Below are 10,732 nucleotides of genomic sequence, written 5' to 3'. Positions count from 1 at the left end.
ATATAGATATATAGATAGATATAGATTCCAAAAAATCATACCGGAACCAAAACTACATTTCAAACACAAACAAATCTACAAAGCTTGTCTGTCATATAAGGGGTGCTACTTATAAGTGTCTACTTATCAATAAGGAACTAACTTATTCATCTGAAGTCTCTCTCTGTCTACAAAGAAACTACTATCTGCCAACTTTCCTCATTCTTTTGCACAGTACTGCAGACCTTTTCCATAGGTTTATAGATAGGTAGGTTTGTAGGCACAATTTTCTGATTATTTGTTTGTATATTTTGAATAACTTGAGGGCACTTTTCACAATGACATTCTTGTATTTCCAGTCTTTTTCATTTCCGGGAGTTTGTGAGTCTTTTAAGTTCTTTTTTTGGTTTCTTTTACATTTTTTTTATTTTTTTTTGGGGGTTTGATTTGATCGACAAAAGAAGTGAAAGGAGACTCTGGATGGTATTTGATCCAGTGTTCATCCTTTGTTATTTGGTAGTCGGTTTGTTGAATTTTCTTCAGTTTTGAGCAATTGAGAACCTTTCTTATCTAGCCCCTTTGTTGTTTTACTCTGCTGTATGTTTCTATCTGCATAGGTTAATTGTGACATTAATGAGTCGAAATGTTTTTTTTGGTTTGTTTTTCACGTTCTTGATTTTGGTCATTTCAGGTGGAATTGAATTAGAGTGGAGGATTATTGGATTAAACGATTTCTTATTGCTTGATTACTGTTATTATCGGTTTTTTAATCTTGTTTTCTCAGTGCATCTTCAGATGCATTGTTTGTGTTGGTTAAATTCACATACAAACAATTTGATATTTTTCTTGTTGTGCTAATTTTCATAGGAAGGAAAGTTGCCAATTTCCTTTGCATTCCACACTCACTTCAGCAGTAACAACTTATTATCCAGTATTGTTGTTGGTCATTTTATTGTGACACCTCAATATTCTTGATTGAAAGTGCACTTTATCTACCATAATCTTTGTGTATGCCAGTTTTGACCTCTCTAGTTTAACTATCATTCACTCAGAGGTGGATCTCGAGTTTGTATATTATAATAATTGTGTTTGCAGTCAAATATTTATAGATATTTAGTAGATTTGTTAGTATATATACAGGGTCTAAACAAAAGCTACTGCGTTCCCGTGAAGGCACATGTCATATGCTGTATCCTTCTTACTGATCTCCCTGTTTATCTGAAGGTTTTGAAAGGAAGAAAGAACTCAGTTAGACTATGTCTCTCAGTAAAGACCTTATATTCTTGATACTGCAGTTCTGCAGTGAAGAGAACCTTACGAAAACTGCTCACATGTGAGTTCCATTTTACTTCTTTTTCTTCAATGGATGCCTAATAGAATAAGAGTCATTTTGTGTATTTTAATCGGAGTTGTAAAATTGTGAAATAGGTTAGGGCAGGAGACAGGGTTGTTCTTTGACATAGAACATTTTGAAGCTCTGGTGCTCAGTGGCAATTGGGATGAGACTGAGAATTACATTTCAAGTTTCACTGGTGTCAGTGACAACAAATATTCTTTAAAAATGTATTTCGAGATAAGGAAACAAAAGTTCCTTGAGACACTCGACAGGTAATCTTGTGATTATCAGAATTCAGATGTAATATGCATTCTTATAAGGCAAAAGTTTGGATAAAGTTCTTATATATAATTGATTCCGGGGATAGGCAAGATCATAGAACTGCTCTAGACATCCTATGGAAAGATCTTAAAGTGTTTGCCGAGTCAAATGAAGAGCTTTATAGAGAGATGGCTCAGCTTCTTACATTGGATGACTTCAGGTTGGATTAACTGATTATCAATTGTGATTGTCTGTGATATAATTGTAGAAGTAAGACGCCTGACAAGAAACTCTTGATTATTGTTAATTCTATGCGCAGAGAATATGCTCCTCTTGCTCTTTATGGAGACATAATATGTGCTAGGAAACGCATGATGAAGGAACTTAAGGTTGTCATTGAATCAAGCCCCCAGTTTCAGGGGAGAGTCAAATTTCCAGAATTAGACAAAGCAAGATTGCGCCGTCTAATTAATCAAAGGTAGTAAGTATCTTACTGTTTTCTGTCTTCTCTCTCTTTTCTGTAATCTGCTTATTCATATTGACTAGTTGAAACTCCAGCAACTACAATATAATCTAATTAACCTGAGTATTTTTTTTTCTCCTTTCATTACTCGATAATGTCTTTATTTCCTATTTATAGCTTTATGGATGTTTGCAAAGAGCTGATATTATCTCAATATATACAGCTTGAACTGGCAGCATATTCAGTGTGAAAATCCTCAGCCAGAACCAGAGATCAAAACACTCTTCAGAGATCATAAGTGTCCCAAACCTGAAGATCAATCGGTTAAGCTTTCTGAGCAAAGGCCAAGGGTGACTTATTTGGAAGTGTTTGTTATATTATAGCATTACTCCACATTTGCAGACGACATTTCCCAATAATGTTTGAATTCTTTTTCCTCAGCCTAGCAAAACCATACCGGTTGCAAAACTAGCTTTTCCACAAATGTTCTCTAATTCTTCCATTGTAACGGATGACATGGGTTCTGGTGAGGCTGCTGATCCATGAAACCTGATGAACCTACTATGCAGTTGAAGTACTATATATTGCTAAACAATAATGTCACTCTTGTTTTAACTGAATTTTTCGCGTTGTTGTTCTGGTTAGCTACGACTTCGAAGGCCGTTCAGGATTCTGGTAATTTATATGATGTAAGCTCTCGAGGGGATATGAATAAGGTGATGTACTTTTAACACGCATAGTTATTCTTTTCTCCCAATTTAAGAGGTGATCGTGCACGGTCCTCATTTGATGGCTTAGTTGCCTATCAGTAAATTTGAATTATTTAATACTTATATTCATGCAGAAGGTGTTATCCACAACTGTTGCTGGGAAAAATCAGGATGCATCGTCTGACCTCTCTGATGACTTTCCCAATGTCGTTGCACGTGTTTTAAACATCGACCATTCTCCAACCACAATGGATTTTCACCCTATTCAACAGACTCTTCTGCTAGGTTTTTCATTGAGAAGGAATTTATAGTTCGTAAAATGATATATTTGTGATAAAGTTTCGAATCATGAAACTTATTGCTAGTGTATATTATTTTGCAGTTGGAGACAGTTTTGGAGGCATAGAGCTGTGGGATGTTAGTTCAAGAAACTGTATGATCTGGAAAGTAAAAGCTGCTTCATATGCATTTCTGGTATGATCAGTTACAACTGATATTTAAAAGTGAAATTTAGTTTCGTACTGTAACCAAAGGTGGTGTCCATAATTGTTCAGGAAAGTATAACCGTAGATCTGCATATCTCAGTCAATCGAATCCTATGGAGTTCTGATGGCTGTTTCTTTGGTATGTCTCATATTTTTGGATCTTGGAGAGGAACTTATTATCTGAATTTGGTGCTCTGTTCTGTTAATATTGCTTTAAACTTGGAACCAATGAACAGGGGTTGCATACTCCAAAAGCATTGTTCAACTATATTATTATCATAATAATAATACCCAAGCTGAAAAATATCTGGAGGTAATTTTCTGCAAAATCATCTTTGCTTAATTTTCTCCTTCTCTTTTTGTTTGTGTGTTTTTGCTTTATTTCTAAAAAAGATTTTACTTTCTCAGTTTGAGGCCCATTCTGGCAGTGTAAATGATCTTGCATTTTCTAAGCCAGATAACCAACTATTTGTCATAACCTGTGGTGAGGACAAGTTGGTCAAGGTTAGTTACATGTTGAATGAGTTAAATACAACAGTGTATTACACCACGAATTCTAATTTGGTGTCCATGGTTAAATAGTTGAATCGTAACAGAGAAATTGCTAATCTTTAACTGCACTATTTGAAGGTCTGGAATACCGTAACTGGTGCCATACAATATACTTTTGAAGGTCATGGAGCCCCTGTTTACTCTCTGTGCGCTCATCAGAAGGAAGATATTCATGTAATCATACCTACCTGTTCATACTGCAAAAGCTGCTATTTGCTGCTTTCTATTAAGTATTTAGAGCATTCTGATTGATTTTTCTGCCTCAGTTTATATTTTCAACATCAACTAATGGTAAAATAAAAGCGTGGTTATTTGAAAACTGGGACGACCAAGGGTTTCTTTTGAGGCTCCTGGTCATTGTTGCATGAGAATGCTTTACAGTGCTGATGGTAAAAGGTGATTACCCAGACTCTTGAACTTATGTCATTCTTTTCTGCTTTTGGTTTATTTGGAAGGATTAGTTAAACTTAGTTTGAAGCTTGTAGGCTTTTTTCATGTGGGACTAATAAAGACGGAGACTCGCATATAGTGGAATGGGATGAAACTGAAGGTTACATAGCAAGGAGCTACCTCGGACTTAGCAGATTTTCTTTAGGTGTTGTGCAATTTGACATCAACAGCAATAAGTATGTGGCTGCTGGAGATTCCCATGTAATCAAAGTTTGGAATGTAAATGATCCTCAACTTTTGACAGCTGTCGATATTGGTGGAGTCCTACCTGTATGTACTCTACTAGCTATATATTTTTTATCAGAATCCTAGCAGATATACTTTTTCTCCCTTTTGTTTCTATTTTCTGTGTCAATGCTGAAGTTGACACTAAGATCACTCAATAATGCAAGTACAAATACTTAAAAATAAAAACAAGAAAGTGTGGAGGATGTTATCAAGTTTGATATAAGTACATGCTTATGCAAATCGCTTGTTTTAATTGTACTTGCATTTGAAGTATAACACAGTCTGAAATTCTTGTTTTCTTTCTCAAGGCAAGTCCATATTTCCGATTCAACAAGGAAGGCACTCTATTGGCTGTCTTTGTGGTCATGGCAGGATCAAAATCTTGGCAAATGATTGTGGCCGCTTTTTGCTTAAAACTTCATTGGAAGCCTCTAGATATCTATCAGATTCTATCAGAAAGGTCTGCATGTCAAACTTGATAATTTTTCTCAAGATAAGAAAAAAATTATGCTCAACTTTTTATTATTGTCTGCAGCTTGCAAGCTATTCCCTTGGCGGTCCTTCTAATACTAGCTCAACTGATCGCATTGTCCCTCTGGTGTGTGTTGAAAGAAACTGAAGTTTTCTATTATAATTCTTTAGTGGTTCTTCTTCCAGTCAATTCTTTCTGATATATTTAATTCCATCTCTGTCCTATTTGTTTTAGCTTCCACCTTTTTCAAACATATAAAACCAAATTATAGACATAGCTATTTTAGTGACTTGTCAAACTGATGGAGTGCTGTGCAGGAAAAGACAGCATATAACCTGGAATGTATGGAGCCTCACAAGATATTAGGGAATCAGAGCATCTCTAAGGTCGTTCAAGTTTCACGATGTCAATCTTTGAGGCTCCCCTCAGAAGTGAAGACAAATAGGGTATGAAATCATGTGCAAGTCACTCTTTGATTATTTAAATCTCATAATTATATGAGTGCTTAAATGCGTAGGATTTTTAAATTGTCCTTCTTAGGCATTCTAGCAAAGTCACTGATAATTAAGGAAAGATCTAAAAGTCCTTTAATTCATAAATGTCTCTACCACAGGTTCTTCCAAGAATGCACTTTACCTATGGCCCTAAAATCAGTATTTATGTCAATGTCCTTTTTTAACATCCAGAAGAATTAATTGGTTCCAGGTAGAATGGAAAATCTCGTACTTCTCCAAACATTTGAGTTCTGTGAAAAAATTAGCACTTAAAAATGAGGAAACTTCTTATTGAAGTTACTATCAATGATTGCAGGTGTGGAGGTTGATGTATACTCATGCAGGAGATACGCTTTTGGCCTTAGTCACAGATGATATTCATCTACTCTGGAAATGGTCGAAGAGTGGTTCTAATATGACTGTCCAGGTAGTTTTAAGAAAATGGCTTATACATCTCTTCTATTTTAAAAAAAAAAATTTAATATACCAATAGGAGAGGCCTACTGGTGAATTTTATTGATAAAGGCCTCACAATTGCATCTTACATCATGTTCAAAATAAGAACTAGCTAACAGAAGATAAATTATAACTAAGTTGTAGTTCAAGCTTGTGAAGCTCTCCCTTCCTATTACATGATTTAGACTTAATACATTGACCTCCATATCACTTGTGTGTATCCAGTAAATCCAAATTATTATACTTGTAATAATCATTGAATCTTCTTGGTTCTGATCCTCAAACTTATGAATTGCATCTTGTCCATGTTGATGAGCTTCCTTCCTATGCTTGGGAAGTCCTGAAATTTTCTGAACTCCAGTTTGCTGCCTGTATCCAAAGCAAGGTTTCCCAAATAATCTGCAATTTTGTTGCCTTCTCTATATATATGTTGCATATGAACATTTCAAAGCTGCATGAACTTCTGTATATCTTCAATCACTGTGATGAGATGCCATGGTATGCTGCTTTTTCCTTCCAACATCGGCTTCATCTGTAATGGAATCAGTTTCCATTATCACATGATCATATCCTCTAAGAATGCAGTAGTATAAAGCCTCTTTGATTGCCACTGCTTCAGCTTCCATATTGGTTGTTTCATTGATTTCCTCAGCCTATCAAAAAACGGCTTAAAAATTTACATTTGTCGGCTGACCAACATTGTTTATTGCTGTAGGCAACAACAAAATGCACTCCTCAACTATGGCAACAGATATCACCAACAGTCTGACAACAGCGATATATAGCAGTTTCACCTTGCTTTTAACCAAGAATGATTCTTTGCAATTCGGCATCCAGGATTTGCTTTAATATTCCCATGTTTAAAGTGATTACATGAAAATGAAGTTTATGCGCTGCTCAGTGAAATGCTTCTCCCTCCCTATATCCATTCCTCTGCCCATGAAAATTGCCTTCAGTACCAAACTGAAGTAATCAAATCATGTTAGTTACTGTAAGTGTTAAGAGTGATGGAATTGAAATTTTCAAGAATCAAAATTGACAACAGGCACTGCCACTCTTTCATGTGATTTGTTTTTCTTTAATCCACGATTTGCTTTATGCTCTTCATTTATGCTTCACTTGCATGATGCTTAAATTTATATTTCTCCTGAAGAACTATTACTTTAATATTGAAATGCCCCAGAGCTTAGAGATTTCATCCTGCAATTATTGGTTCCATTAACCATTCCTTGTTGTCCTTGATAACTACAGAAAATGAAAAGTATCACGCCTCCTATACCTGCAGCAACATGTATTGCTTGTCACCCCTCTGATAACAATGTGATTGTTGTAGGGATGGATGATTCGACAATCATTGTCTACAGTGTCCGTTTGGATGAAGTATCAGATTTATCTCTCACTTCCCATTGAGGAAAGTGTCCAATATATGAAGACCAGGGAAAGTTGATTTTTTTTTTTTTTTTTTTCATTTGATCTTGCAGGTCATAAGCATGCTTAAGGGACATTTTAAAAGGATTACCGGACTCACCTTCTCTAATATACTGAATGTGCTTGTTTCTTCAGGAGCAGACTCTCAGGTTTTTTCCTTCACCATTATTGTCATCCATTAGAAAAAAGCTGAGAATTGATTTGCTATATATTACAAGTTAACTTTGTAGTGTCTAATAGCACATTTTGTGTCCTATTTGATAGTTAATTCTGTTATATAAATGAGAACCTCTAACCCCTCATTTGAATTATTGCGTATTGAATTGAAAAGCAAAAGCAGCGTGGATTTAAAAGATTCATGTAACCAACCACACTTAGTTTAAGATTGAAGCATAGTTGTTTTCTTTGTGATAAATGAGAACATAGGATATATTGGTAGTCATTTGAAAGGACCATATATATAGCAACTCTCTTACATGGAAGAACCAACTCTCTTCTACTTGGTTTCTTTCACTTTCCCAGATAGTGGTGTGGGATTCACCAAACTGGGAGAGGAAGTGAAGTACAATGTTGCTGATCTCTCCTGATTGGTTACCAACAGAACTATCAGAGACCTTCATCCAATTTCACCGAGATGAGAAACGCTTCCTTGTTGTACATGAGACTCAAATTGCAATCTATGAAACAACAAAACTAGAATGTGTCAAGCAGGTTTCCTCTCTCTCTCTCTTTAATCCCCGGCCCTGATATGAAATAAAAAAGAAAGCAAAACCAAAGATATACTCTTTTCTTTCCATATCAACAATAATAAACAATTTTTTGATGTCATATTTGCCAGTGGATTATCAAAAACTTATGTGCGCGAATTTCACATGCAACATTCTCATGTGATAGTCAGTGGATATATGCCGTTATGAAAGATGGATTCGTTTTGATACTCTGTACTTCAGATCTCAGGTAATTTGATATGCTTTATAGTTTATTGGGATCTGGGAGGACTCAAATTTTGCATTCATTGGGTTATTTTATTTCATGTTAAATATGACAACTGTTCTCCTACTTTACTTTCTTGATATGCATTTAAGTATTTCAATCATGATGCAGTATGACTCATAACCTGGGAATCATAGAAAATCATGTTTCAAGCGGTATATGAATTTTTTATAAAAGAAATTTATTTGTAGTTGCAGCTACTTCTTTACTGTGGCTTGTTTAGATAGCTTCTGCCTTTCTACTTGTGTATACTAAACTTGAGCAAGAATGAACAGTATTCTATTTTTGCACTAATTTTGCGTTACAAACATTGAGCGTATAATAAAAATAAAAAAATAAAAAAGAACCAGAAGAATGTTAGAAAGGAAAATATTTACATGCAAATCCTATGTTACTGGCTTTCACTGATTTTTGTATTGACTAGTCATTTTACTGTCCAAATGCAGTTCTTATGTGTTCCCTCTGGTGGTAGCTGCTCATCCTAAAAATCCAAACCAGTTTGCTTTGGGTTTAAACGATGGTGGAGTAGTCGTTGTTGAACCTCCAGAGTCTGAAGGTAGATGGCTCACGTGCCATCTAAAGACGATGACGAAATGATTATACAAAGTTAGTAATGTAGCAGTTAATTCTAGAGTCATTTAAAATATGCTCTTTAAAAGATTTGTGGTTGAATATAAGGCCAACATTTATACATTGTTAGGTCATTCATTTGAAGAACTGTAATCACTTGAGCTGGTTCTCCCTGTTGGAAAAATATATATCAAATTGTTTTTCCTTACAGCCTATAAGTGGAAAATTATTTATTGTACTTATATATTAGTGTCATTGTTTATGTTGCATGAAAGGATTCTCATCATTCATTATTACCCTCTCAAGAAGCTGAAACAGCACACAAAGAAAGGATTTGCACAAGAACATAAAAATTGAAGGAATGAAGAAACAATTGAGACAGACTTTCTGATTTCTATTTCGTGTGTATAATGGCTCTATACTGTACATCCTTACATAGAAAGCAAAAAGGATAAATGGGTTGGTTCCACGGACGCCGGGGTTTGAAACCAAACTCCTCCTCAGGAAGAAAGATGGGGGGATTCGGGTGAAATTCAATGTAGATCAAACTTCCGATTCACTCGTGGGGATCTGGGTGGTCCGAGCAACGGAGCCGTCAAAGTAATTTTTTTAAATCCTTTGAAAGGAAGGATGACAATTTGATCATTGACCCATGGAGGTGAGTGGAGGAAGCTGTGAAGCTTCTACCTCTAATTACCAACTTGGGACTATATTAGTATAAAGCGGCATTATCTCTTTACTAAATCCTCCCTCGCTTACCACCATGAACAAGATCTTTCCCGATCAATTGGTTTTTCATTATTATTTAAAAAAGAAGGTAGTAAGATTCTATTTTTTTCGTTCTTCAATAAAGAGGAGGGGTGGGGCTGGGGGTCAATGAACCCAAAAGAATCTAAATAACAAATATTTTAACTGCCTAACTAGTATATTTACAACAAAGAAAATAATATCCATCTAGGAGTCACACTTGACAACATAAAAATTATTTGATCCTCTCAACATGTATGCATCTCGCTGTCAAAGTAAAGAAGATAAAAGTCGTAATTTAAGCTTATTTTTCTCATAGCCAAATTGAGATAAAATCAACCATGATTACCCAAATCGTCGAGCACCCTTAAACCACCGGTAACACCATTCTTTCCGACAACACCATCCCTCAAGCAAGAGGCTGATGAATAGACTCCTAACTAGCCTAAAGGATGCCGATGAGAGGTTACTGCTAGAACCTTAGTGAAAAGGTCTGCAAGTTGTGAAGAAGATGACACAAAGGAAAGAGAAATGAGACAATCAAGCCATTTTCTCGAAACAAAGTGACATTCGAGCTTGATGTGCTTGATTCGTTCACGACTGATAGGATTTTTGGCAATATGTATGGATGCTTGGCTATCTGATGAAAGATCAAGATCTTGGTCGATTGCTTCTTTGTTAACTCAAGGAATCACATCAATTTGGTATCAGAGTTTAATTCACATCGCAATCACATCGATTTGGTATCAAAGCACAGTTGAAGAATATCATGGATTATATGCAAGAAAGAAGAGGATGTTGGGTTCAAGAAGATGAAAGGAGAAAGGAATCTCTTTTCTGCACTAGATGTACCTCACATGGCAAGTTATGTTCGGTGATCATAGATAATGAGAGTCATCTAAATGTTGTTTCTGAAGAGATGGTTTCTAAACTTGGCTTGTCAACCAAACCTTGTCCATATCCTTACAACATCAAATTTGAGAATGATGATGGTTTAGAGGTAAATCGTCAATGCCTAGTTTTTTGTTTTCTATTGGAAAAATATATAAATATCTTGTTTGGTGTGATGTAATAAAGATCGATGGTTGCCACTTATTACTTGGAAGAT

General features: G+C 35.5%; 1 pseudogene; it reads left to right on the top strand.

Moving 5' to 3' along the window:
• Nucleotides 1–52: 52 nt before the first annotated feature.
• On the top strand, nucleotides 53–8,919 carry LOC132042373 (protein TPR3-like; annotated as a pseudogene).
• Nucleotides 8,920–10,732: the final 1,813 nt, after the last annotated feature.

Source organism: Lycium ferocissimum, unplaced genomic scaffold (genome assembly GCF_029784015.1).
Source record: "Lycium ferocissimum isolate CSIRO_LF1 unplaced genomic scaffold, AGI_CSIRO_Lferr_CH_V1 ctg14780, whole genome shotgun sequence".
NCBI lineage: Eukaryota > Viridiplantae > Streptophyta > Magnoliopsida > Solanales > Solanaceae > Lycium > Lycium ferocissimum.
This window is presented reverse-complemented; position numbering and strand designations above follow the sequence as displayed.